We start from the raw sequence: 25,376 nt of genomic DNA on the forward strand, positions 1-25,376 counted from the left end.
GAGCACTTCCGGCCACGCCCAGTTGGGCTTCCCAGCATAACTGCAGGGGTAGGTTTCTGAGCCCGCCTCCTCTGGTTTGGAGGAGGAGGAATCGCTCGGAACTCATACAGGTGTCTTTTCTGACTCCTGGCAGGGCCTGCGACTTCCCTGTCTGCTGAGCTGAGGCTGCTGGCCTCAGACCAAGGCTCTCATTTCCCTCAGAACCCGCAGTAAGGGGGCACCTGAGCCTAGCAGCCATGCCTGGGACCTCCCAAGACTGACAGTAGGGGGAGGGGCTCTTTGTGGCCCCCTCTTTTGGGGTGGGTTTTCCCCTCAGTCCTCATTCAGTGTCATACGTTGACGCCTTGTAGGTTCTGAGCTACGTCGCCTCTGCTGACTCCAGGCCAAACCCATCAGGTAAGGCATAAATCTGTAAATAATTTAAGGAGAATTGACATCTGTACAATATTCTGCTCACCATGAATAAACAGTATATTGCTCTATTTGAAACTTCTTTTACCTGTCTATCAGTAATTTTTTGATATTTGCTTCCATAAAGATCATGTACATATTTGTTCTCTTTTAGGTATGTTTTGGATATTGCTGCTGCTTTGAATGGTATATTTTCTATTCCATATTCTAATTAGTTATTTCGTGTGGCTAGACTCCTGATTTTGCTATAGTGATCTTCTACACCAGCTTCCTGGAGTTCCTTATGCAGTTGAATATTTGGCAGCCAATTTATTTGGAGTTTTTTGCTAGAGGATCATATTATCTCTTTCTTTTCATTATTCATAACTTTTATTTAGGTATTCCTGTATATGGCTGTATATTGGCTATGCAATCCAGTCCAAGTTTGAACAGTAGAATTGATACCATACCTGCATGTCCTGTTCTGGAGTTTATTGGGAATTTTCCTAACATTTCACACTTACATACGTCTGCTGTTGATTTTACAATATAAAAATCCCATTCTAATGTAAGTTTGCTAAAAGTTATTACCATGAACTGGTGTTGAATTTTTATCAAAGATTTTTTTCTTCACTCCCACACATGATCAAACGCTTTCTCTTCTCTATCTGTTAACATGGTGAATTCCAATTCATAGTTTTTTCTAAGGTGATATGATCTTTGCATTCCTTGGACACAGCCTATTTCTTCATTTACACTGCTGTATTGGATATGCTATGAATTTATTTAGAATATTTGTCTCTATATGAGTGAGCTTGACTCAAGTGTCCTTTTCTTGGGGCATAAGCTTCTGGTCTTTGTATCAAGGAGAGCTAGCCTGTTAAAGTGGTTGAGTAATTTCCCATCTTCTTGTATGATTTGGAAGAGTTTACTTAATATGGTGATTAGCGTTTACCTCACTATTGGTGTAATGGCCTTTAAACCTGGCTGGTTTGAGGGCAAAACAGGACTACAGTTTCAGCTTGTATTGTTCAATGAAAGTTTTATATTCTTTAAGGATCTATTTAGTGATTTACATTTGCTAAAAGTTGTTCCATTTTATTTGAGTTTTCAAATTTAACAACATGATATTTATAATTAAATCACTTTATTATAGAAATTCTCAATCATATACAACTTTAGAGAATAAAGTAACTCAATATACCTGACATTCAGCATCAATAATCTTCAATAGTTATAGTACGAAGCTTGTTCAGATTAAGGTTTATTTATTTGTCTCTTTGTTGGCAGAACCACTCCAGAGGTGACACTGTGCAATTCCATTAGTAGACACATAAGGTCTGTTGTTTACTTTAGAGTAATATTGGCAGTCATTGAAGATCGTCACTGTCATCCATTAACCCATTAGGGGCCGCTGAATTGTAATTCCCTAATTCTGTCGTTCCTTCTGAGATTATTAGCTGAAATATATCTATAGAACTTTCATTATCCTCTATTTTGTTTTCTTGAAGTGAGCCCCATTTTACTGCCTAGAGAGATAGACATATAGATAAAGAAAGCTAAATCTCTTTGTCTAACCAGTATCAGAAAACTCTTTAGCCCAAAATTGTATTATATTTTTTGTAATTTTAAGTAAAGAAAATCTTGCTGGAGAACTAAATCAGTTAATAACTATTTGAATAATTCATCTGTTATTAATGATTAGTAATGAGCAGCATTAAAATAATCAATGTTGAGGCCCTAGTCTTTGTCACATGACATATTACTTATGCCTACAGATAGTTATAATTTTGGAAAACAGAAAATTTTACTATGATTTATTCAAAGCTAGCTTTCTTTGAAGGGATGTAGTTTTTATGCTCTTTCCGTAAAGCTAACCAGTCAGTATGCCAGCTGAGTTTTATTTTTTCTTTATAAATTCTAACGTGGATATGGCAAATAGTATGAATGTTACTATCTTAGCTTTTATGCACATAGACATAAAAAATAAATTGTGCCACTCTTTCCTCTGGGCTCACAAATTTATTCAATATAGGGCTGTCCTAACAGACTTTATATCAGGACTCTATTCATTAATGTGGTCAATGCAAAAATATCTTATTTGTGTGAATAAATATGCCAATACGTTGCATCAATTCATTAAAATAAAATTTCCAACTTCTCATTTCACTTGTTAGTAAATTCAATATTTAGATTTTTGAGTGAATAGTTACTTCTTGAGTAGATAACTTTTTGAACATGTTTCTAGGTTAATAAGCCTGGAAATGTAGAATGTTCTAGAGCAAAGACATTCAAATTATGGGTAACGAGTCTTAGGTTGTAAAGCCCCGTTTGTCACCATTCAGCTGTTAGAACTATCTTCTCCTGTCCCTCTGCCTATCCTGCTCCTCCCTGAATGGTATAATAACACCTTCTCAAGCAGAAGTCATCTAGAATGATTTAGCCCCTGACAACAACTTCAGTCTTTCAGTGGCAGAAGACACCGTTTACCTTTACCTTCTGCTCCAGTCCAACTTGGACAAATTGTCCACCCTTAAACCTGCTGCTTCCAATACCATTTCAATGGCCACCCTACCAATGAAGGACTGAAGTTCTGAAGGCTTCCTCATCCCCATGCCTCATTTTCTAAGACATTAGCTCCAGCCAAGATAATGATATTAAGGAGAAACAGGACGTATTAGTGAACAAGGCCATTTTAGAGGAATGGATGGAGTATCTTCAGTGAGCCCCATGCCTGTGACACCATGCTCAAACTAACATAGCCAGGAGCCAGTTTGTCAGATCAAGAGAACTATATCTTTGAACGCATAACTTTGCCACTGGCCAGGCCACCAAAATAACCGAGTAGGGAGTTTATTTAAGAAAGAAGAGAACATGTTAATACCTCCTAGTAAATGGAAGATGAGGAAGTGTCAAAGGGTAGATGTAACTGAGTCAGGGCCAGGGCTAAGGTGAGGTGAGTGAGGAACAGAATATCAAAGTTTTAAATCAAGACAGGATTTGACCTTGCACTTGCATGACCCTGAGAGTGAGTGCCTCACTTGTCCAACCCTATTTTCAGCCCATGGATGGTGTCCTTATTTAAAAGAGTGATATTTTCTTATCATAGATTTTTGGTATTAATTTTTATTTTTTTAAAAGATTGAATGAAAACATAATTTACCCTGATTGTTGAGACTTTTCAGTCTACCCGTTACCTTAAAATTTGAGCTCAAGGTGAATGCTTCACTTGCCTCACCCTAGGCCCAGTCCTGGTGAGTCTTAAGTGTTTAATACTGCTCCTGGCCTCACACTTTTAAGAGCCTCATTACTTAATTAAACCTTGCCTTGCTTTAAATTTTAGGCATCATTTCACTGTCTGCCTTTGCTATCTTGAGCAATAAAATTACCCTCTATGAGACTCTGTTAAAAAAATAAAAGACATTTAGAGTGGAGAATAAGGAGGTTCTTTTTACTGAGTTAGTGGGATGATTAAATAAAAGTATATATGAGAAAATACTTTGCAAACTTTACAAATTACTCATTGTTTGGAAATATTTATTGGGTCAAAACTTTGAGAAAGTTCTAAAAATCAGTCTTGATTCACCCTTTGAGATACCCAGTGCATTAGTTTTTCATTGCTGCATAACAAATTATCACAAACTCAGTAGTTTAAAATAACATCCATTTGTTGTCTCACAGTTCTGTCAGTCGGCAGTCTAGGTGCAGCTCATTTGTGTTCTCTGCTGAAGTCCTCACTCTCAAGGCGTCTTTTGGCTGGGCTGCATTCTTGTCAGGAGGCTCTGGGCAAGGATCCACTTCAAGGATTCAGGTCATTGGCAGAATCGAGTTCTTTGTAGTGTAGGACTGAGGTCCCCATTTTCTAGCTGGGTGTCAGGGGCCACTCTTAGCTCCTAGAAGTTGACTGCATTCCTTGCCATATGGCTCTCTCCATTTTCAAAGCCAGCAGTGGAGAATTTCCCTCATGTAGAGGTCTCAGCATTTTGAATCCCTTTCACCAGGAAGGAGTCTTCCCCCTTTTTAAGAGCTTGCCTGATTAAATGAGGCTCACCAAGGATAATCTCCCTTAAAGTCAACTGTGCCACATAACATAACCTAATCATGGGAGTGATATCCCATCATATTCACAGGTCCCTCCTGTACTCAATGGGAGGGGATTATACAGGGGTGTGAGCCATTGGGGGTAATCTTTAAATTCTTCCTATCACACCTAGAAAAAATAAATGATTGCAGAATTTCTGACCATAACAGTAGCTGGAACACCCAAGTTGCATATACTGTACTAAATTTAGAACAAAAGGTTTTAGTCTCTACTGCTATTTTTTTTTCCCTTGTTTTAAACAATTGTGTCTGATGACTGTTAGCATCTATGTGGCAACTGCTTAAATAGGATATTTGCGACAATAGGCAAAATTCAGGCCTCTAATTCCCAAACTGAAAGGCTGCATTCAAACATTGAACTTCACAATGTCTGTTGTTTCATCATTAATGTCTCCATGTTATTTCATCAACTCAGGAACTACTTTCATTCTGCTTGTCATTTGTTTAACAAGTACATATAAGGCCAAGCATGATGCCAAGCTTCAGATATGCAGTAATGAATGAGCCCTCCTATGTGTCTTCACTGTACTAAATGGAAATCAACAAGGTTTACAACTCATTCATTCTTCTTTCAGTTACAGTAATTTTAAATGTAAGAAGCAATAAATTACTCTTACATCTTAGTATTTTCAAAAGTATAGCCGTGGGCATATGACCAAATGAGGAGTGATGCATGCAACACTAAACTGGAACAGGACATCTGGGCTTCAGTGATGGCTCACGTCCAGCATGCCTCTGAACTTGACCACACCTTTACCTGTCTAAGCTTCAGTTTCCATTGTAAGAGGTTGCTGGACTAGCCTATTATAAGCATTTGTTGTTTGTCACTGATGCTTACCAAAAACAGAAAAGAATTTTAGATTCTAAAGGAAATGCATAAGTAATATAAAAGGAATTTCAAGTGAAATGGCATTAATTCATTTGGAAAGGAGTAATCTGCCAAACAAATATAACAACAACATATAAATAATAATAATATGATAAGTTGTAACCAGGTAGTTGGTAAAATTTTCCTTGGCTGAAAATGGGAAAAAATTATAGGGATTTAAGGAGAAAAAAGATGCCTACCAGAGACAAGTTTAATTAATTTAAACACTGAGGGCCTGTATGTTTTACCTGTAAAAGAAGTATTGTTAGAAATCTCTTTTTGAAATTAAGAAAAAAAATAAAGGATGCCTACCAAGGAAAGAGGAAAGTTTGGTTAATTTAGACCCTAGCAGTTACTAAAGTTATGTATAAACAGTGTGTATATTTTACCTGTAAAGAAATGTTGTTTGAAAGTTGTGAATGGATGCTGGAATACTTGGAGCATTTAAAATCTGATTGGTTAAGAGGTTTTGGTTTGTCATTCATTTGTTTTCTTTTTATTTTCACTCTTAGTGGAATGTTAGAACTAGCCTGCTCAGTGTATGTGTGTGCACTCATGCGACAGGTAAGAAGGGATGGGAAGACGAACTATCAACTACTACAAGACAAGTGAGATGTGTCCTAAGAAAGATGTGGTTGTGGCTGGAAAAATTGAATCAGCCTAGATTCCCAGACTGCTTTTTAAATCAGAGGTGTGACTGAATTATGAAATGGGGCACACATATTTCCCCACTCCATTATGTAAAACATCTGTCTGTTATTGAGCCACAAGAATATGAGGGGAAAGAGTAAGGAGGTAGGACAAACATTGTAAAATAAAAACAATAATAACTAGTTATTTATTGAGGACCCATGATGTGCAAGGAAGTGTGCCCTGTGCATTATCATACTTACCTTGTGGTGTAGGTTTTGTTAATTGGATTATATAGGCAAAGAAACTGAGGCTCATAAGATTAAGAAGCTTTCATTCATCTATGTAGTTTATATTTACTATAACCAGGAACTTGACCGAAATCATAAAGATAGTAAAGGCTTAGACTGAACAAGAGATAGAGAAGAGGGGTGTCAGAAGTGGCAAAGATTCCTTGACAGTGGATAAGCAACTTTATTTAGTTTTATGTATTGCAATCAACCCTGTTCAATACTTGCTGTTTTAGCCTTTTCTTTTCTTTGTTTTTTCTTTGTAATATTATTCATAATTTTGATAATCAAAATGATGGTTAAAAATTGGTCTCAACTATAAACTAGTATTCAAGTCATTATAAGGAAAAAATTAGCATGATATTTATTGTAAAGACATTGTTCATGATAGAGTCATCTTAAGCATCCAGTTGAAAAGATCCTTAGGAAATATGCTCTTAGCTTAGCTCTTTTATTTAAGAGAAACTATATTTTTAAAATCTGGTGGACAATTAGTTGTCTTTTTTACTCAAGTCAAAAGTGGAATCTCAAAGTCAGATTTATGCGTTCTTTTTTTTTTTTTTAAGATTTTATTTATTTTATTTTTTCCCCCCAATGCCCCAGTGGATAGCTGTATGCCGTAGCTGCACATCCTTCTAGTTGCTGCATGTGGGACTCGGCCCCAGGATGAACGGAGAAGCGGCGCCTCGATGCGCACCCGGGATCGGGACCCGGGCCACCAGCATCGCAGCGCGCGCACTTAACCACCAAGCCACAGGGCCGGCCCAGATTTATGCGTTCTTATAGCAAGTGAACATGATCTGATTCTATGCACTTTGAATACCAACCTGACTTCATATGTTTTACCTCCACTTTAATACTTTTATGAATACAAAATATTATCATCCTTAATTCAACAGTTATTATTGGTAAATAATTTGACCATACACTGTGCTGGGAGCTGAGGATAAAATGGTGAGCAAAATGTGGACAGACCCTGCCTTCATGGAGCTTATCATCTAGTGGGAGAGAGAGATATAAATCCAATAGACACATATATGCATTTATTACAGACTGTTAAAGGTTATGAAGGAAAAGGACAAGGAAATAAAATAGTAGGAGACTATCTGATCCAATAGGTTTGGGAAGGCTGTCCTGAAGAATTAGTACTTTAACCCAGAAAAAAGGATGAATGTGAGTTAGATTAACAAGGGTGGGGTGAGGCTTGAAGACCATTCCTTAAGGGAACTGCCTGTGCAAAGGTCTGATTGAAGAGTAAGCTTGGTGCACTCGATAGACTGGAAGAGGACCAGTTTGACTTGAGTGTAAAAGTCAATGGGGAGAGTATAGGAAGGAGTTTGGGTTTCTTCTTAGATGCAAAATAAAACCACTTAAGGTTTTAAAGCAGGAGAATGACCTGATCAGATACACATTTTGTAAAGATCACACAGTGATCTTTAGATCACATAAAAAAACGTGGCTGCAATGGAGAAAACAGATTAAGGGAAGCAAAACAAAACAAACAAAAACATGTAGAAAAAAGAATTCCAGATACTTGTACAGTATTCCAGGATTGTGACATTGGAGATGGAGAAATTTGGATAGATTAGAAAGCCATGTATGAATAGAATTTGCAGGACTTATATGCTAGTTTGCATATGGATGGTGTAGGAGAACACAGTGTCAAAATGCTCGCTTCTACCCCTGGCATGTGCACCTGCTTTCACAGTTGCATCACCTACTGAGGTGGGGAATTCTGCAAGTGTGCAATTTACGAAGAATGGGAATGATAGGAATGGATGAAATTTGGAGTTATGGTTGTGACTTCAACTTAAAGAGGGTTGTGTTTGAAGCACCTTTGATAAATAGTCAAATGAAGATATCAGGTAAGCAGAGATATATATGAAGCTGAATATTAGAGGAGTGGTCTGGGCTTGAGATGCCTATCTGAAGTCATGAGCAGGTGTTTGAAGACGGAAGCAATGAACATGAATGAGATTGTCAAGGAAGCGAGTACAGAGTGAGATAAGAAATATGAAGGCAATCCAACATTTAAAGAATGGGTAGTGAAGCACACTCATTGCAGAAGACTCAGAATACATAGACAATAATTTAATCACCCATTATTCTATTGCATATACATAAAAATTATTAACATTTCGGTGCCAGAACTTGCAATTTCTATTGATATCCAATAAACATTTTTACTATAATTAGCAGAGATAGTAAGTTCTCATTCAATGTTAATGAATAGATTAATCCACTCAGAATATTGTTAAACCACAAGCATAACAAAGTAATGAGTAAATTAAAAAATACATTTCATAAAGAGTTAGACCTAGATACTCAGTCCCTCTACTAATGGCATCTAGAGAATTTGGCAAAATACGGTTGTGTAGTGTATTTGCTTTGGAAAAAACTCATTATCACCAGTTGAAAAACAGCACAAAGCATATGTTCTGATGGTGGCATCATGTTGCTATGTGAAGGACAGCACATTAAATGTACATTACGATGGCAAAACAGAACAACTCATTATCGGCTTTTCCTACACTGAGTCATTGGTGTTCCTATTAAAATTAATATTAACTTGTTTGTTCTAATTTGATTTCAACTTGAAGAGCTTTTAAAAATGTCAATGTCTACAAGCATAATGTATTTTTTTAAATGCACCTACAATTCATTTAAAAGAAAAGAAAATGTGTGCATTGCACTTATATGTAAATACAAAATTGATAGCAAAGCATATCGTGATTAATGTGTAATATTTGGTGTTTACATTAAAGAGGTCCTTTTCCATTTTCAATGGTACATTTTACGGGATCTGTCACAATCATATTATACGTAATGTAAGACACCAGCTGAGCCTTAGGGTGTGTATAATATTTAAAAATTTATTTTCTCAGAAAAAATCAACAAGCTTTGAAGTAATTAACTTCTTCGTTGCTTAGAGTCGTGCTTTTCCAAAATTTAAGAAACTCTCCCCAGAATTATTAAATTTCAGGTTCCATTGCATCTACATTTAATGTTGTGATAACTATTGAGGCATGTGTACATTTATTGTCATTTAAGGAAGTTATTCATAAAGGACATTGGGCTTTTAAATAAAAATAAATATTTCCTATTAAACTTTAGTTTTAATCTAGGTCTTTAAATATGAGTTTTATCTTAGCAACTGGATAGTTTTTGTTTGTTTGTTTTTTTGAGGAAGATTAGCCCTGAGCTAACATCTGATGCCAATCCTCCTCATTTTGCTGAGGAAGATTGGCCCTGGGCTAACATCCATACCCAACTTCCTCTACTTTATATGGGACGCCACCACAGCATGGCTCTACAAGCAGTGCGTTGGTCTGCACCCGGGATCTGAACCCACAAACCCCGGGCCACAGAAGCACAGTGCACGAACTTCACCGTTATGCCACCAGGTTGGCCCCTGGATAGTTTTTTTCCATTTCTTTCTTTTTTTTTTTTTTTTGAGGAAGATTGTCCCTGCACTAACATCTGCTGTCAATCTTCCTCTTTTTCTTATTTCTCCCTAAAGCCCAGCACATAGTTGTGTATTGTAGTTGTAGAGTTGTAGCTCTTCTATGTGAGAGGCCACCTCAGCATGGTTTGATGTGTGGTGAGCAGGTCCGCACCCAGGATCCAAACCGGCGAACCCCAGGCCACTGAAGCAGAATGCGGGAACTTAACTGCTACGCCACCGCGCTAGCCCCTAGGATAGTTTTTTTTTAACTCAATTTTTATGATTTGACATTTTTAAAGGTGTAGAGGAATTTAACTAAACAGTAAGAAATCTCTGAGATATTCGTGGCAGTGAGGTATAGGATACATAGATAATCAAATATATACGGAGAAGTATATAATACAGAAATAACATTTGAAAATTTCAAACATGGTTTTGACCAATCCTTTTGTACTTCTACTACATTTACTGTTTGAATGAAACTAGGTTTTGTTTCCTTTTCCTGGTTCTTGGACTGATGACTGGATAAATAGCCCAAAGACAAATGCCAAGAAGGAAAGGTCATGTAGCAATGACCAAGCTATAGCTGAATCAGACACATGAACTTCAAACAAAAACATCATGGAGAAATAAAAAAGAACAAAATCAAATAAAACAAAACAACATACATATTTTATGAAACGCTTACAACCCTGGTGCAAACATACCAATCATAATAACAATCTGTTCATTGACAAGATCTATTTTGGACCATTTGGACCATTGTGTAGCAATAAACTCACACTCAAGTGTATCCATAATAGCAATGCTAGAGTAGAAATTTAGAGAAAAAAAGTTTTTCCATATAAAATTTTTTTCTTGCATTTGTAAAGAGGAAACACATTTTTATTTACTGGAAGACTCTGTACAGGAGATATATTATTGAAATAGTAAAAGACAAGCTTTTTTGTAAGGGGAAAATTTGATATGGCTGAAAACTGCCTGTAAATAAAGAAGAGAGAAAAATGACTTACATTAGTTTAGTGTTTTCAGACACATCATTTGATCATCTCAATTCTTTTCCCCATATCATGGATGAGGAAGGAAAACTGAGGCACAATGAAGCTAAGTAATTTGCTTGAAGTTGATAGAACATACATTTCATAGAGGATAGTGAAAAAAATTTGAATGTTTTACCATTCTTTCCTCCTATTCACAGGAACCAAATTGCTCTAAATTAGAAAGATAGGTTTTCTAGGAGAATTTTCTTCTTGGTGACACTTTAGTTAAAATGCTGTAAAAACAGAAAGCAGTAAAAAAGAGGTAGAGAAATGTAGTAAACAGTCATAGTAGTAAAACTTCTGGAAATAGCCAAGTCAGCAGGAAAGAGTATAGTAACCAGTTGAGACAACATGAGACGAAGGTGATGAGGAGAATGTGTCAGAAAGTTCCTAGATGGATCTTCTTTCCTGTGCTTATTGAACTGTTGACCACTCCTTGTGCACACCTGGTTAGGGGTCTAAATGATGCTCACATGTGCCTGGTAACCTATAACAGACATTAAAAAATATTTGGTGAATGTCAGGATGAACATATTGTTGATGGTATAAGATAATTTAAATTTGTGTATATTTTAATATAAATGTTTAGTAATTTTGCACAGATAATTTTTGTGGAGAATGTTATTTTCAAGTAATCTCATGTTGTTTAAAGTCTTGGTTTAACAATTCTAGCAATGAATCTAACGTACCTTGCCTGGGTAGATATTGAACCAGATTTTGCCCTGGAGAGGCTTAAAAATACCTGTGTAATTCTTTGGATAGTTTGTTGAATCAGTTAGCTAGTGTCTGAATTGTGTTGTATAAAAAAAAGCCCAGATTCAATGCATACAGCAAGTATATATTTCTCTCTCATGCTTCTGCAAGTTGGCCGATGTTTTGTGATCTTGGCTGAGTTTGTCTGGGCTTCGCTCCAAGCTGAAGCTAGGAGCCAAGTCGGCTACATGTGTCTCTCATCCTCCTTGCACCAGGGGCTACCTGTAGCCTCTTCTCATGGCAGTGATACACTATGCACGAGAACGAACCCAAACCCACAATCCCACGAGCACATTTCATGTCTCAGTTTATGTCAGACCCACTAATATCCCATTGGAAAAAGCAAGTCATATGGTCAAACCCAACATCAGTGGATCACGGATGTAAGATATACTCTTCCCATCTAGGAGGAGGCAGTGGAGATCGAGAGTGAATATTTGCTCAACAATAACCTAATCTACTATCCATACTTAATCAAAATGCAATCTGCCTTTGAGTTTTTATTATGGATTCCCACAACACAAACTATTTTCTACTTGTTACACTCAGAAAATAGTAAAGTGGCTAAAAGTGTTTTAAGGTCAGCAGATCTTTAAGACTTTTTTTGTTCATAAATAATGCAAAAACTTGAGTGTATCTGTGCACCACTGGCCTATGTAATCAAAGCTCTCTCACATGTATACAGTGATTTTGCTTATAGTCTTAGTTTTTCTGAAATTCTTTATCAACATTTATAAAATGTGGGAGGACTCTCTAGGTTCTGGAATTTCATATTAATATTTAGAAACAAAAAGGCATAAAGTGTAATCCACCGCCTTAGTGTGATACTAAAAATCATTGTATTTTTAATTAGAGATTTGTCAAGGAGATGCAAAAATAGAATTCAAACTGTGGATTTGTTGATTTGGCTTAGTAAAGACTTGAGATTTTTGAATAAGCTGAAGATTGGCGGTTTTCTTACCAGGGCTGTCATTACTTAGAAGCAAACAGTTGGTGATCCCAGTTCTATGATGGAGACTAAGCTACCACAATACTTTCTGTGAGGACACAATGAAATTTGATTTACTACTTTATATTTTGAAAGCCATTGGGAACCATGAGACCTCTCTTACTATCACAGCCTTTACTGAGTTGCTTAATTTGACCACTTGCTTATATTTTATCTTCTTAAGCTTCAAAATATGAAAGTTTCTAGAAATCACTTGATGTTTTATATCAAGATGTTTCTACATAGAGGAATTACTCTAATTTATTAGCCAAAGGAATTCTAAAACCATATACAGGAAAAAAAGAGAATTCCATCATTCCTCAAGCTCAACATACTGCTATTATACTTAATTTTATTTGTAAAAAGAGAAAAAAGAACTGCTATTTTTTGTCATGAAGATTGCTTTTGGCAGTTGAATCATTTTATTTTGCATAATGAAAATGATTTTTATGACAGTAAAGGTACTACTTTTGGCTGAGTGAGCACATGGAACTGAGTGAGCCACGAGAGACGCCACTGGGTTGACACTTAGGGAGAAGGCAACTACATGTCACTGGCCCTCCTCTGAATAGTTAATAAATAGCTTTCAAATAACATTCTCTGGAACATCTGTCTCAGGGATCATAAAACGTTCTCTTTTCCTGATAAAAACATATAAAATAATATAGTAGTAAATAATAAAGTAATATATTCTTAACATAGGTATAAATCTGCCCTCAATAGTTATTTGTTGAATGGTTGAATCACATTTTGTCTATGAATATTTTATACATATATCTGTTTACTCATAAACACATATAAATAAACATATTAAAAATTTCTAATCAGAATTATATGATTTCATAGTTAACAGTATATCGAAGCCAGGACCGGCTAACTAATTTGTCAAGCCCAGTGAAAACTGAAAACACAGGGCCCCTTATTCAAAAATTACTAAGAATTTCAAGATGGTGACAGCAGAGCATTAAAGCAAACCTGGAGCCTTCTAAGCATGGGCCCCTGTTCAACTGCACAGGGAGCATGCCCATGAAGCTGACCCTGATCGAAGCATGTGCAATGTATGCAGAATGCCCTTTCTTTCATACAACAAAAATAATAAATCATTGTCTTTGGGAAGATTAACAGAGTGAATCTCTTTTAGCGTATGTATATGTATATGCATGTATATGTAAGAAATTAGATAAGAATATATAATATATTCATTATATATTTATATCATATATAATATTTAAACATGGAGAGTCTATTTTGTAAAGTTATATTGCTATTATTTATTTGAGTTTTGTAACCAAAGCATTTGGTAGGAGGTCTGTGGTATACTGTCCTACATCTTTCCTCTCGGGAGCTTATTCCATTCCTATGTTAAAGGAGGGAGGTGAAGGGTAGAAATCCCTATCTCTTTCTGGGTCAGCCAACAATTCTGAGGGTGTGGTTTCTCCTTAATTCTATAAGCCTTCTTCCCATTTAAGAGGCTCCTGGCATTAGAAGGCCAGAGTGTCTCACAGTCTTTTGAGATGTCTCAGAAGAGCATCACAGTTTTCTTCTAGTCTTTCAGTTCTCCTTTTGAATAGAAAGGATTCTAGGTAGAAGTATGCTAGAAAGCTATTTCCTGTCACTCATCTAATAATAACAATTATTATAATAATTATAACAACAACAACAAACGTTTTTAAGCACTGATATATGTCAATATCTTTATGTAGGTCTTTAATTTTTATAACTATCCAAGGTAGTAATGTTATTTCAATTTCACAGATTTGGAAAGCAATGCTCAGGTGGCCTTTTATTATACTGCATTACTTAACTCAGAAGAGGTAGAACCACTATTCAATCTAGAATATGTTTGACTCTAAATTCCCACATTGCCCTATACTTGCTTATACCACACTGCCAGAAGATGTGCTTGAGGTCGCCATAGCTACTCTGAGGACAGGAGGAAGGCCAGTCTGTGCTCTAAGTAACCAACTTACATATACAGTGTGTGGTTGGTTTCCAAAGATGACCACCATCAATTCTTTCCCTTTTTGTATGCACATCAAGGGATGGAATCAATTTCCTCTCCTCTGGGATCTGAGTGGGCCTTGTGATTTACTTTGACCATTAGGATATGGCAGGTATGACTCTGTGAGTTCCAGGCCTAACTTTGAAGAGGCATCTTCTACTTTGTCTTTACAGGAAGCCAGCCTCCATGATGTAAAGAAGCTTATACCAGAAAACTGAAGGAGGAGACAGCACGTGAGGATAGAGAGGCCACGTGGAAGAGCGTTGAGGTACCAGACATGTGAGTGAAGCCATCTTGCATCTCCCAGGCTAGCTCAGCCACCAGCCAAACGCAGCTGAGAGAGTGACTTCAGCCATTGTTATGTGGAGCAGAAGAGCTGCCCAGCCAAGCCCTGCCTGAATTCCTGACCTAGAGAATTGTAGGAAATAACACATTGTGGTTTTTTTTAAGCAACTAAGTGATGTGTTGCATAGCAATAGATGCTGAAACACCCGGAAACTTGGGGACTGTTATGTTTTAGCAAAGCTGGCAATTTCAGCAGCTACAGAGCCCTGCTGACTCTTGAATAGAGGTATGCTTGGCCAAAGATGTGTTCTGAGACTCCATATGAATTCCACTGTAGTTGCTTAGATCTCCTTTGGGAGAAAATCTTCTGTAGAAGATTTGATGTTACTTTAATTTTGTATCAGAGCAGGCCACAAGTGTCCTTAATTGTTGGAGGAATGAAATACTTAAGGAAGAATACTTTGCTTGCCTTATGGCTAGATCCACCATTGCTGTTTCCTTCCCAAGATATCATAGTCATGACATCTCTGTACTCTGCTCTCTTTGTCATAGTTCCTGCTTTTGTGAGAAAAAGACCGATTTAAGATAACTTATATAAAACAATGAACTTTCCATGGAAGATACTTCTGAAATTCAGCTCTGTTTATGGCTTTTTCAAATTCCTAAGTTTACTTGGTTGTCAGTCCTCTTTGATCATATTCTTGCATGTACAACAGAGCACTTGGGGGTGAGTACTTGATAATTTTAATATGACCTCAAACTTGGACATAAAAGGCACAAAAAATCATGTTAAAAAAGTTTTCAATATTAATTTCACTTAGTGAGGGATTACGTGATGAAGGAAGGCGTACTTGATCAAAAGTCAACCATTTTCAGTAGAATGTAATCAATTTTTTTCTGTTGCAACAACTTGAGAACCTCATTCAGAAGATACAACTAGAAGCCTCAGTTTTCTAAGTCGTTATTATAAGGAAACTAACCGGTAACTAAAAGGTTGAGGTTTTTTTTTTTTGCACTAAATATACTCTATAGTGCTGAAAAGTGTACGAGAGGAGTTTTAAAGACCCTTTTCTCTCATGTATTTCAGTTGATAACTGAAATTTTTACTAGTATCAAAGGAAAAAAAATGAAACTTCTTTGAAAGTGAGAGTATTTTTTCCTACAATACCTCACATTTTGTCATTCAAATAATAGTTGTCCTTTCACTTAAATAGATATTATTTGACATTAATAACAACAGTACCTTGGTTTTCTCATTTAGTATCTTTATGTGATGCTAAAACATAAAGAGTGATTTGAAGCTTATGTCGTCTTAGGTTTTCCAGTTACCAGAGTTTTTCTCTGGCTTTAAATGCTTGCACAACAGTCTCACAGTCAATAGGAACATAATAATTTTAATTAATGCTCCTGACAGTTCTGTCCAAATGAGCCATATTAATTATGTCACAGAACAAGACCAGAAAGAAATTACAGCATAACATTCTCAGGAAAAAAAATAAACAAGAACAACAAGACTCAGCAACTTCAGTGAAAACAGTACAACCTCCTTTGGCCTTTGGATTATAATAGCATTAGCTCCCCTTTTGCCTAGTGGATCAAAAACAAATAGCTCTATTTGCTATTTAAGGCCTTAAATATCCCCCCTCCTGTGAAATCTCCTACTTGCCAACATAATCTCGCTGCTCCAAATATTCCTGCCTCCTCATCCTGGCAGTGCAACATGCTTACTCCCATCTCTGTGCCTGTTCTCAGATTGTTTCCCCTCCACGGCATGCTGCCTCTCCACCAAGTCAGTGTCAAATTACTTGTTGCTTTCAGATCAAGCCTTACATTCCTTATGGCTTCCCCTGCCCATTGCGTCTTCCACTGGAATCTAGTTATAGTTCATTTACTTATCCATCCAGTCATCAAATACGTATTGAGCCCTCCAAGCTGCCAGGCATTCTGCTTAGTGCTGAAGATATAGAAATGGAATACGCCCTTCCACTTCTCAGGTTGCTAATGATCTCTCCATGGGGACAGGTAAGTAAACAAAAAGAACAATGCTTGAGGAGAGTGCTTTGATGGATATATTCACAGAGAGCTAAAGCAGCACATATTAGAAATACCTAACTCTCGGGGTGAGAAGAGGGGGGCAGGTGTAACTCTAGAAAGACTTTGTTATTGTGAGAATTGAAAAATCAGCCAAACGGAGAAGCTAGGTGAGGTCATTTTGGGAAGAGGGAACAACTTGAGCAAAAATAGTATTTCCTGCACGTCAGGATCTAGCTGTATTTTAATTTAGGGATTTAATATTTTTCCCTGGGCCAGGTATAAATAATCTTCCTGTCCTAGTCCTCTTGTCCTGTTTTTTTGGACTCTGCTCTTTTATCTTCCAAACCATGTAAAAGTTAAACATAAGAAGGACATAGTTCAGTAATCAAAACTAAAAATAGATGAGGAACAACTAGGTAACAGAAAAAAGAAAAAAAAAAACCCACACGATAGAATTATAGACATCAAACTACATGTATTGTGATAACTGCAATTGGACTAAAGTCTTCTAGATGGATAAAAAGCAAAACTCAGCGTGTTTTTAGTTTAATGAGAAAAACTAAAACAAGATAATGTAATTAAGGAAAAGTTTTAGGTTAAATTGTTCCAGTTCAGTGGATCCCTTCTTTAAATGAACCCTGAAATCCAATAATGGACCCAGAGGAGTCTGCATATAATCCTTTTTTCATTAAATATTTTTGAGTTCTTAGCATGTGATAGGCACTATACCAGATATTGGTGATTATATTAGTTATCTATTGCTGCATAACAAATTACCACAAAGTTAGCAGCTTAAAACAACACCCATTTGTTATCTCACAGTTTCCATGGATCAGGAGTTTGGGCACAGATTAGCTAGATCCTCTGCTCAGGTCTCACAAAGCTGCAATCAAGGCTGCTTTCCTTTCTGGAACCTGGAGTCCTCTTCCAAGCCCATGTGGTTGTGGGTAGAATTCAATTTATAGTGGTTGTAGGACTGAGGTCCCCATTTTTTGGCTGGCTGTCAGCCGAGGGCTACTCTCCACAGACCCTCTCACCAGCCCTCTCACAACATAGCAGCTTACTTCTTCAAGGCCAGCAGGAGAATCTATCCTTGTAATCTGCTAAGACAGAGTCTTATAAAATGTAGCATTATCACAAGAGTGTCTGTCTCATCACCTTTGCCTCATTGTATTAGCTAGAATCAAGTCATAAGTTCTACTCACTTAAGAGGAAGGCATCATACAAGGGCATGACCCATTGGGGCTCACCTTAGGGTATGTCTGCCACAGTGGTCAAGGCAAATTCAGATTTTGGGGTCCCAATACTTATTAAATTTGGGAGCCCTCTTGTAAAAAACAAAAATAATATAAATTTACAAATATAAGTCAAGTAAGTACCTCTGAAGCTTAAACTTCACTGGCTTCATGGTAAATCAGCCTACATTTGAGATATTTGGGAGATCAAGATTTGGCCATCCTAAAATATATCTCTTTACCTTTATTGTTTTCTCTGAGGGACATTTGACCTCCCCCACTAACTGCCTAAAGAATTTGACATGGTGGCTCCTTCCTGGAACAGATCTATCATGATGGCTGTAAAGATAATGTAGAATAAATGTTACAATAGGAAAGGCACCAACAAGCCCATCTTATCGGAAGTTCTGTCTCTCTGGCCATATTCTCTGGATGGCCCTGCAAGGAGTTGCCAGGCAAACATTTACATTTATAAGGGAAATCTCCATTTGTAAAGGTATCTCCCTCTCTGTTTTGGGAAGAGGGGGGGATGGCCTCATTTGGGAAGAGGGGGGGATGGAAGGTAAGACCTTAAATCTGCGTAATAACCTTACTCTTGTTTACTGTGCTTTAGTGGTAATCTCCTGTAACTGACGCCCCCCACCCCCAACATCCTCCTTTGTCGTTGGCTGAACGTGGTATTTAAGACGAGAATTTCTGCTATTGTGTTGAGAAACGCAGTGTCCCTGCTTTCTCCCATGTATACATGTTATTAAACTTGGTATTATTTTCTCCTGCTAACCTGTCTTGTTAATTATTTGGTCAGCCATAAGAACCTAAAGGAAAAGGGCAGAGGGAGATTCTCCCTCTTCCCCCTACAGATACAATAGCTTTATAGACCTTATATCCCAAAGGGAGCCACACAAATTAAACACATAAACAAATAAGTAGAATATATACAAAAATTATAAGTAATATGAGGAAAAAATAAATGTTATGAGACTAATGGGGGGGTGGGTTAGCAACACTGAATCAGAGAAAGCCTTTATAAGCAACTGTCGTTTAAGTCAAGACCTGAGGACAAGAAAGAGTTGGGCAAAAATCATTCCAGGCGTAGGAAAAAGCGTGTGCAAACATCCTGAAGCTGGAAGGGGCATGGAGTATTCAAGAAACAGAACAACCAGTGTGCTTCCCATTGTGTTTTAAAAATAAATAAAATTAGTTATTGAAGCTTTCTAGATAGGAGGTGTGAGAACTTGTGTTTTTCTTCATTTGCTAAGGTTTGTGAAAATTGCTCTGAGCTGCACACTAGCGTGGCCTTTAGACTAAACACATCTATTTCCCAATTTGATTATGAATAACATTTAAATATATATGTTTAAGATCCCAGAAATATAATGGGCATTGATGCTTACAATATGTCGCCTGCATTTTACCTTTTAATAGATAATGGTTATTTTTTGGGTGGGGTCTGATTACTTCAAGAACTAAATTATTCAAATAATGGCTACATAGCTACTCCTGGGCTTTCTCTAACTATAGTCATATCAAGAGGATAAAAAAAAGATTCAACTCTTCGCTCACTTTGAAGTGTATGTTTTTAATTTTCCTTTTGATTCTTTTAGTCTTGCTAGTGATTCATAAGCCAAGAAGTAAATCGATAACTCTTCAAGGAAGACTGAGTTTATGGGAAAATCTCGGCTCAGAAAAATAATTTGTTCATTCAGGCGAGAGTGTTCTTTTCTGCCAACACCAAATTTTCAAGAAAGATTCTCTGTTAAAACGATGTCTAACAGAAAACACTTCATAACTCACTTCCTCTGTACAATAAATCTATTGTAATCCTCTTTATGATGAAACCTGGGGGTTTCAGAAGGTCCCTGGCTCCTCAGAAGAGCACTACAGCACCCGTGAAGTGTTACAGATCCACTCAGAGCTTCATAGTAGAAAACACAGGGAAAGTGAGAATTCAGAAACCAAGCTTTACTGCAAAAAAACCTCTGTACTATACTAAGTAAGTTATCAAGAACTTGGGGGCAACAGGATCACTTTGGTGCTCTATTGAAAAGGAATTTTCAAAAGTTCCAGTGCCTGGATAACTCAGAAAATCTGCCATGGAAAAAAAAAACTTCACAATTTAATATTTATCTGTTAGGACTACTGTGCTTTGTGCCAAGTCTAACTTTATGCTCTGTTGTCAGTTTCTATTGGTGGAGCAAGATGAGACTTGTCAAAAGTAAAAACAACAGACATTTATTTGAGCACATTTGAATATATATGGTCATGCTAACCAGGTTTTAATGAGCTGGAGATTATGTTTCTCACTTATAGGATCAGTAAGGCAGATATGATGGTGGACAGACAGACATAGCTCCCATGATGTAATGACACTGGTCGTGGTCCTACAACTACTTGAAATCTGTTGAATCCTTAGTGGTTACACTGTTGTTGATTGATCACCTTCCTCTTGCCTTGACTCTTCACTCCGAGAAAGCAACATACCGCATAATTTGAAGCTCTTATAAGAGGTGAAAGTTTTAGACTTTCAGAGCCAGAAAGTACTTTTGGGATCCTTGAGGTGGCAGGACATTGATGAGGAGTGTGTGGCGTTTGGAACCAAGGAAGTTGGGTTTACGTCCAGGCTGGGCAACTCACCAGCAGTATGTTAGCCAAGTCAATTATATTTACAGTCTTGATTTTATCGTCTGTAAAATAAGGATATTAATACCGGTTATAGGAGATAGGAATTTTAAAAAGTAAAAATGTTGTTTCTTTATGTATGTATTTTTTTGTATGTGCATGCACACATATGCTTAAGTATGCTTGTGTGTTTGTCCTTATACAGCAGGCAATGATGGTTATAAATTGCAAGGATTGTTCTGAAATTTGGAGGAAGATATTTAAGTCTGCAAGGGGCCTTGCTGAAAGCATATATCTAATTGCAGGTATAAGAAATCACGTGGCCACAGAATACTAGTCCAACTTTTATTTTGGAAGAAATACTTTTCCCTGTGTGGCCTGTTTAGTATACTTTGTGTGCAGCGCCTGATTTTGGCAGTTCCCACCTGCTCACTGTTACCCCATTGGGTTTAAAAAGAGTACACAGGGCTCCAGTGCATCTCCTGGGGAAAAGAGAACAAAGTGGGAGGGTGTCTCTAAGATGTCTGGTTCATCCTGTGCTTTCAACGCTGATTAATGCATACAATTTTCTTTTAATTCACTGGTGATAAATCTTTGATTCTACACTCCTACTGTGAGTGTGTTCTAGAGGGTCTTTTTGCTCAGCCGAAACAACACTTAACTCACAGAGTTGTTTTGAGGGTCAAACTAGATAGTATTCCTGAATAGCCTGGAAAACACAAAATAGAGTTCAAGAAAACGCTAATGTATTAACTTAAAATGTGTTATAATTCCTGCATTTTAATTTGCCTTTTTTTCTTCATTGCCTTATTTTTACAGGTAATAAACATTAATTCTAAGTTTTTTAAAAAAAGAGAAGAAAATATGAAGAAGTAAAAATAATTTCTTTCTAATTAAAAATCACCACCTACAGAAAAACACCATTTTTCATGGGATTTGTATATTTGGTTTTTGCAGAAGTAAAATACTATACATATTAGTCTGAAAACTTGTACATAGGTAAAATAGTTTTACATCATGATTTGTAATAGTGCATAGTACTCTATTATTGGGATGTAACATAATTCCCTTACCCCATCCCCCTTTGTTGAATATTTACATTGTTTCAGTTTTTTCACAGTTTTAAGCAATGCTAAGAACCTTTGTGTCTATATCTATATATGTATGTCTACACCATATACATATATTATTAAATGATTTTAATATATTTGACAATTACATCCAAAAAGTTGTCAGCAGATTACAGAATGCCTGTTTCCCAACATTCAAATCAATTTTGGCTTTTCTTTTTTTAATCATTGGTAATTTGATCTGTTGAAAATCATATTTTATGGTTTCGATTACATTTCCTTGGCTAAGCGTAAGCCTGTGTTTATTTTCTATTTGTTGACCATTAATATTATTCTTATTAAACTGTAAATTTCCTGCAAGCTTCCGATACATTCTAAGTTTCAGATATTTTGCTCTATTCCCAATATTTAGCACTATACCAGGCACAAAGTAGCACTCAATAAATATTTATATTTGTTTTCTAAAATGCTTATGTCACTTTTTTCTATTGGATAATTTATAGTTTTTTAAATTAATTATCAAGAGACATTAATATATGAAATATATTAATATTATATAAATATAACGTATATCAAGGTTTAATATACTAAATATATTATCCCTTTACTATATATATGAATATTATATATATATCCCTACTAAAATATATGCCTACTGTACCTTCTATATACCTACTATACTATAAAATATATGTTTTTCCATTTGTCACTTATCTTTAAACTTACATGTTAGGTTTTTGCCAAAAATATTTTATTATTTAGTATAAACTTTCTGCAAATATATCAATCTTTTATGTTATTGTAATGCTTTGAAAAGTTTTCTCCAACCCCAAATTATAGAAATATGTGTTCATATTTTAGTCTAGTAATTGCACAATTTAACTTTTTATATAAAAAAAATCCATCTGAGACTGTTCTAAGATGTGAGGAGGGTTTTGAGTTAGTCAAGAAAAACTCATTTTTTTGTCTTTCTACTTCCCACAGCAAGAGCACATCTGCCCATTGGCCCTGATAAGCATGCAGACCATTAGTAGCAATGAAGCCAGCTTGCTTTGCACCAATGGTAAGACTATATGGCCTGGTACACCAATTCACTATATGGCCTGGTACAGTAATGCTCACCAGCAACCTGGTCGCCTTGTTCTATTTTGACCTCTTGTGACAGTCCAGGCAATGAAAGACCATGCTGTTGATGCTTCTTATTTGTTGCCAGTTGGCTTTCTTTCCCCTCACTCTTATTTCATCCAAAGATGCATCACTGACCATTAACCTCACTGGTCAAAAACGTCATATTTGTTGCCTTCCAGTAGAAAAATAACCCCAATTACTGCCCAAACCTTCTAGTGAGCAAGTCACATCATTCCTCTGAATGTACTATGGGAAGAGTGTCACTTCACTTATAAACTATAAAACTGAGCTCTGTCAAGCCCTTTCAGAGTGTCTCTGGTTAGGAATGTGGCCCTACATGCTTCTTAATCAGTAGATAAAGCCACCTTTGGTCTGGCTTCTGTGCCCAGAGATAAACAGAGTAGATCCCAAGGGTGGCAAAAGTAGATATTACAAGGAAACATCCAGGGAAAGCCAAAACAATTAGCCAGATGCGAGACAATATCTGCTTGACATTGCTCACATGCATTGTACTGTATCGTACTGTATCCTTGCTGTTAAAAGAAAAAAGCTTATGTATTATATGATTCCATTTATATAGCATTCTTGAAATGACAAAATTATAGGGATGGAAAACACACTAGTGGTTGCAGGGGTTATGGACTGGGGAGTATGCTACTATAAAGAGGTAGCACAAGGGAGTTCCTTTCCCACGATGGAACAGCTTGGTATCTTGGTCATGGTTGTGGTTATGTGAATCTATACACGTGGTAAAATTGCATAGAACTATACACGCACAAGTGCTTGTAAAAACTGGTGACATATGAATAAGCTCTGTAATCTTGGTTTGGTATTATACTATAGTTCTGTAAGTTTTACAATTGGAGGAAGCTGCATGAAGGGCACAGTAGTCCTCTCTTATTTGCAGTTTTGCTTTCTGGGGTTTCAGTTACCCGTGGTCAATCACAGTCTGAAAATATTAAATGGAAAATTCCAGACATAAATAATTCATAAATTTTAAATTGCACACCTTTCTGAGTAGTGTGATGAAATCTCTCACTGTCCCACTGTGTCCCACCCAGAGCATACCCACACTGTGTGCGCTACCCGCCTGTTAGTCACTTAGTAGCCATCTGGGTTATCGAATCGACTGTCGCGGTATCGCAGTGCTTGTGTTCAAGTCACCTGTATTTTACTTAATAATGGCCCCAAAGCACAAGAGTAGTGATGCTGGCAATTCGGATATGCCAAAGAGAAGCTGTAAAGTGCTTCCTTTAAGTGAAAAGGTGAAAGTTCTCGACTTAATAAGAAAAGAAAAAAAAATCACATGCTGAGGTTGCTAAACTCTATGGTAACTTTTATTACAGTATATTATTATAATTGTTCTATTTTGTGATTAGTTATTGTTGTTAATCTCTTACTGTGCCTAATTTATAAATTAAACTTTATCACAGGTGTGTATGTAGAGGAAAACACATAGTATACGTAGGGTTCGGTACTATCTGTGGTTTCAGGCATCCACTGGGGGTTTTGGAATGCATCCCCCATGGATAAGGGGGGATACTGTACATGGGACCTCTCTACTATTTTTGCAACTTCTTGTGACCCTATAATTATTTCAAAATAAAAACCTTTGAAAAAATCTAATAAAAACTCCTTCTTATGAAAGATGATATTTGGAGTAGTTATTTCCAGCTTTGTAAATGAGAAGGGATAGTTTTTCTACAAAGTCTGAGACAGAGAATAAACCAAATACCACAGCATCTGCAAGATGAAGAGAAAGCACTGAGCTTTCTCCAGTATCCTGAATGCCTTGAAAACAAACTTGACTCCAAGACTAGAAGTCAGTGAACCTTCAATACTCAGTTCACTTTTACGTCATCTGTGTTATGGACTGAATGTTGGTGTCCTCACAAAATTCTTTTGTTGAAACTCTAACCCCTAATGTGATGGTATTTGGAGGTGGGGCCTTTGGGATGTAACTAGGTTTAGATAAAGTCTTAAGGGTGGGGCTCCCATGATGGGATTAGTGTCCTTATAAGGAGAGGAAGAGAGACCAGAGAGCTAGCACTTGCTGGTGCCCTCTTGCTCTCTCTTTCTCTGCCATGTGAGGACACAGCAAGAAGGCAGCCATCTACAAGCCAGGAAGAGGGTCCTTGCTAGGGAACCAAATTGACTAGCACCTTGATCTTGGACTTCCCAGCCTCCAGAACTGTGAGAAATAAATTCCTGTAGTTTAAGCCACTCAGTCTATGATATTTTGTTATGGCAGCCTGAGCAGACTAATAAAATCTGGGAAACCCTCCTGAAATCCCTCGCATAAATAAGTGATTTTTTCTTTATTCTCCTATAAGACTTTGTTCCTTTCTCTACTATTGAATACACTGTGATGGTATTTATTTCTTTACAATGTCTGGTATCCCACTGGATTGAGAACCAGGGAGGATTTTACTCATCTTTCTCTCCCCCATGATACGGCATTCCTGGAAAGTGTAGGTACTGTTTTAGTTCATTCAGAC

The 25,376-nt window shown here is 36.8% G+C and overlaps 1 long non-coding RNA gene across 1 annotated transcript; it reads left to right on the plus strand.

Annotated features, from left to right (window-relative positions):
• Positions 1 to 80: 80 nt before the first annotated feature.
• On the plus strand, positions 81 to 23,888 carry LOC147911983 (uncharacterized). The gene is made up of 3 exons (XR_015550481.1): positions 81 to 396; positions 14,681 to 14,786; positions 22,735 to 23,888. It is a non-coding gene; the product is annotated as an uncharacterized LOC147911983 (long non-coding RNA).
• Positions 23,889 to 25,376: the final 1,488 nt, after the last annotated feature.

Source organism: Ceratotherium simum, chromosome X (assembly GCF_057802395.1).
Source record: "Ceratotherium simum simum isolate JZ-2026a chromosome X, ASM5780239v1, whole genome shotgun sequence".
NCBI classification, from domain to species: Eukaryota; Metazoa; Chordata; class Mammalia; order Perissodactyla; family Rhinocerotidae; genus Ceratotherium; species Ceratotherium simum.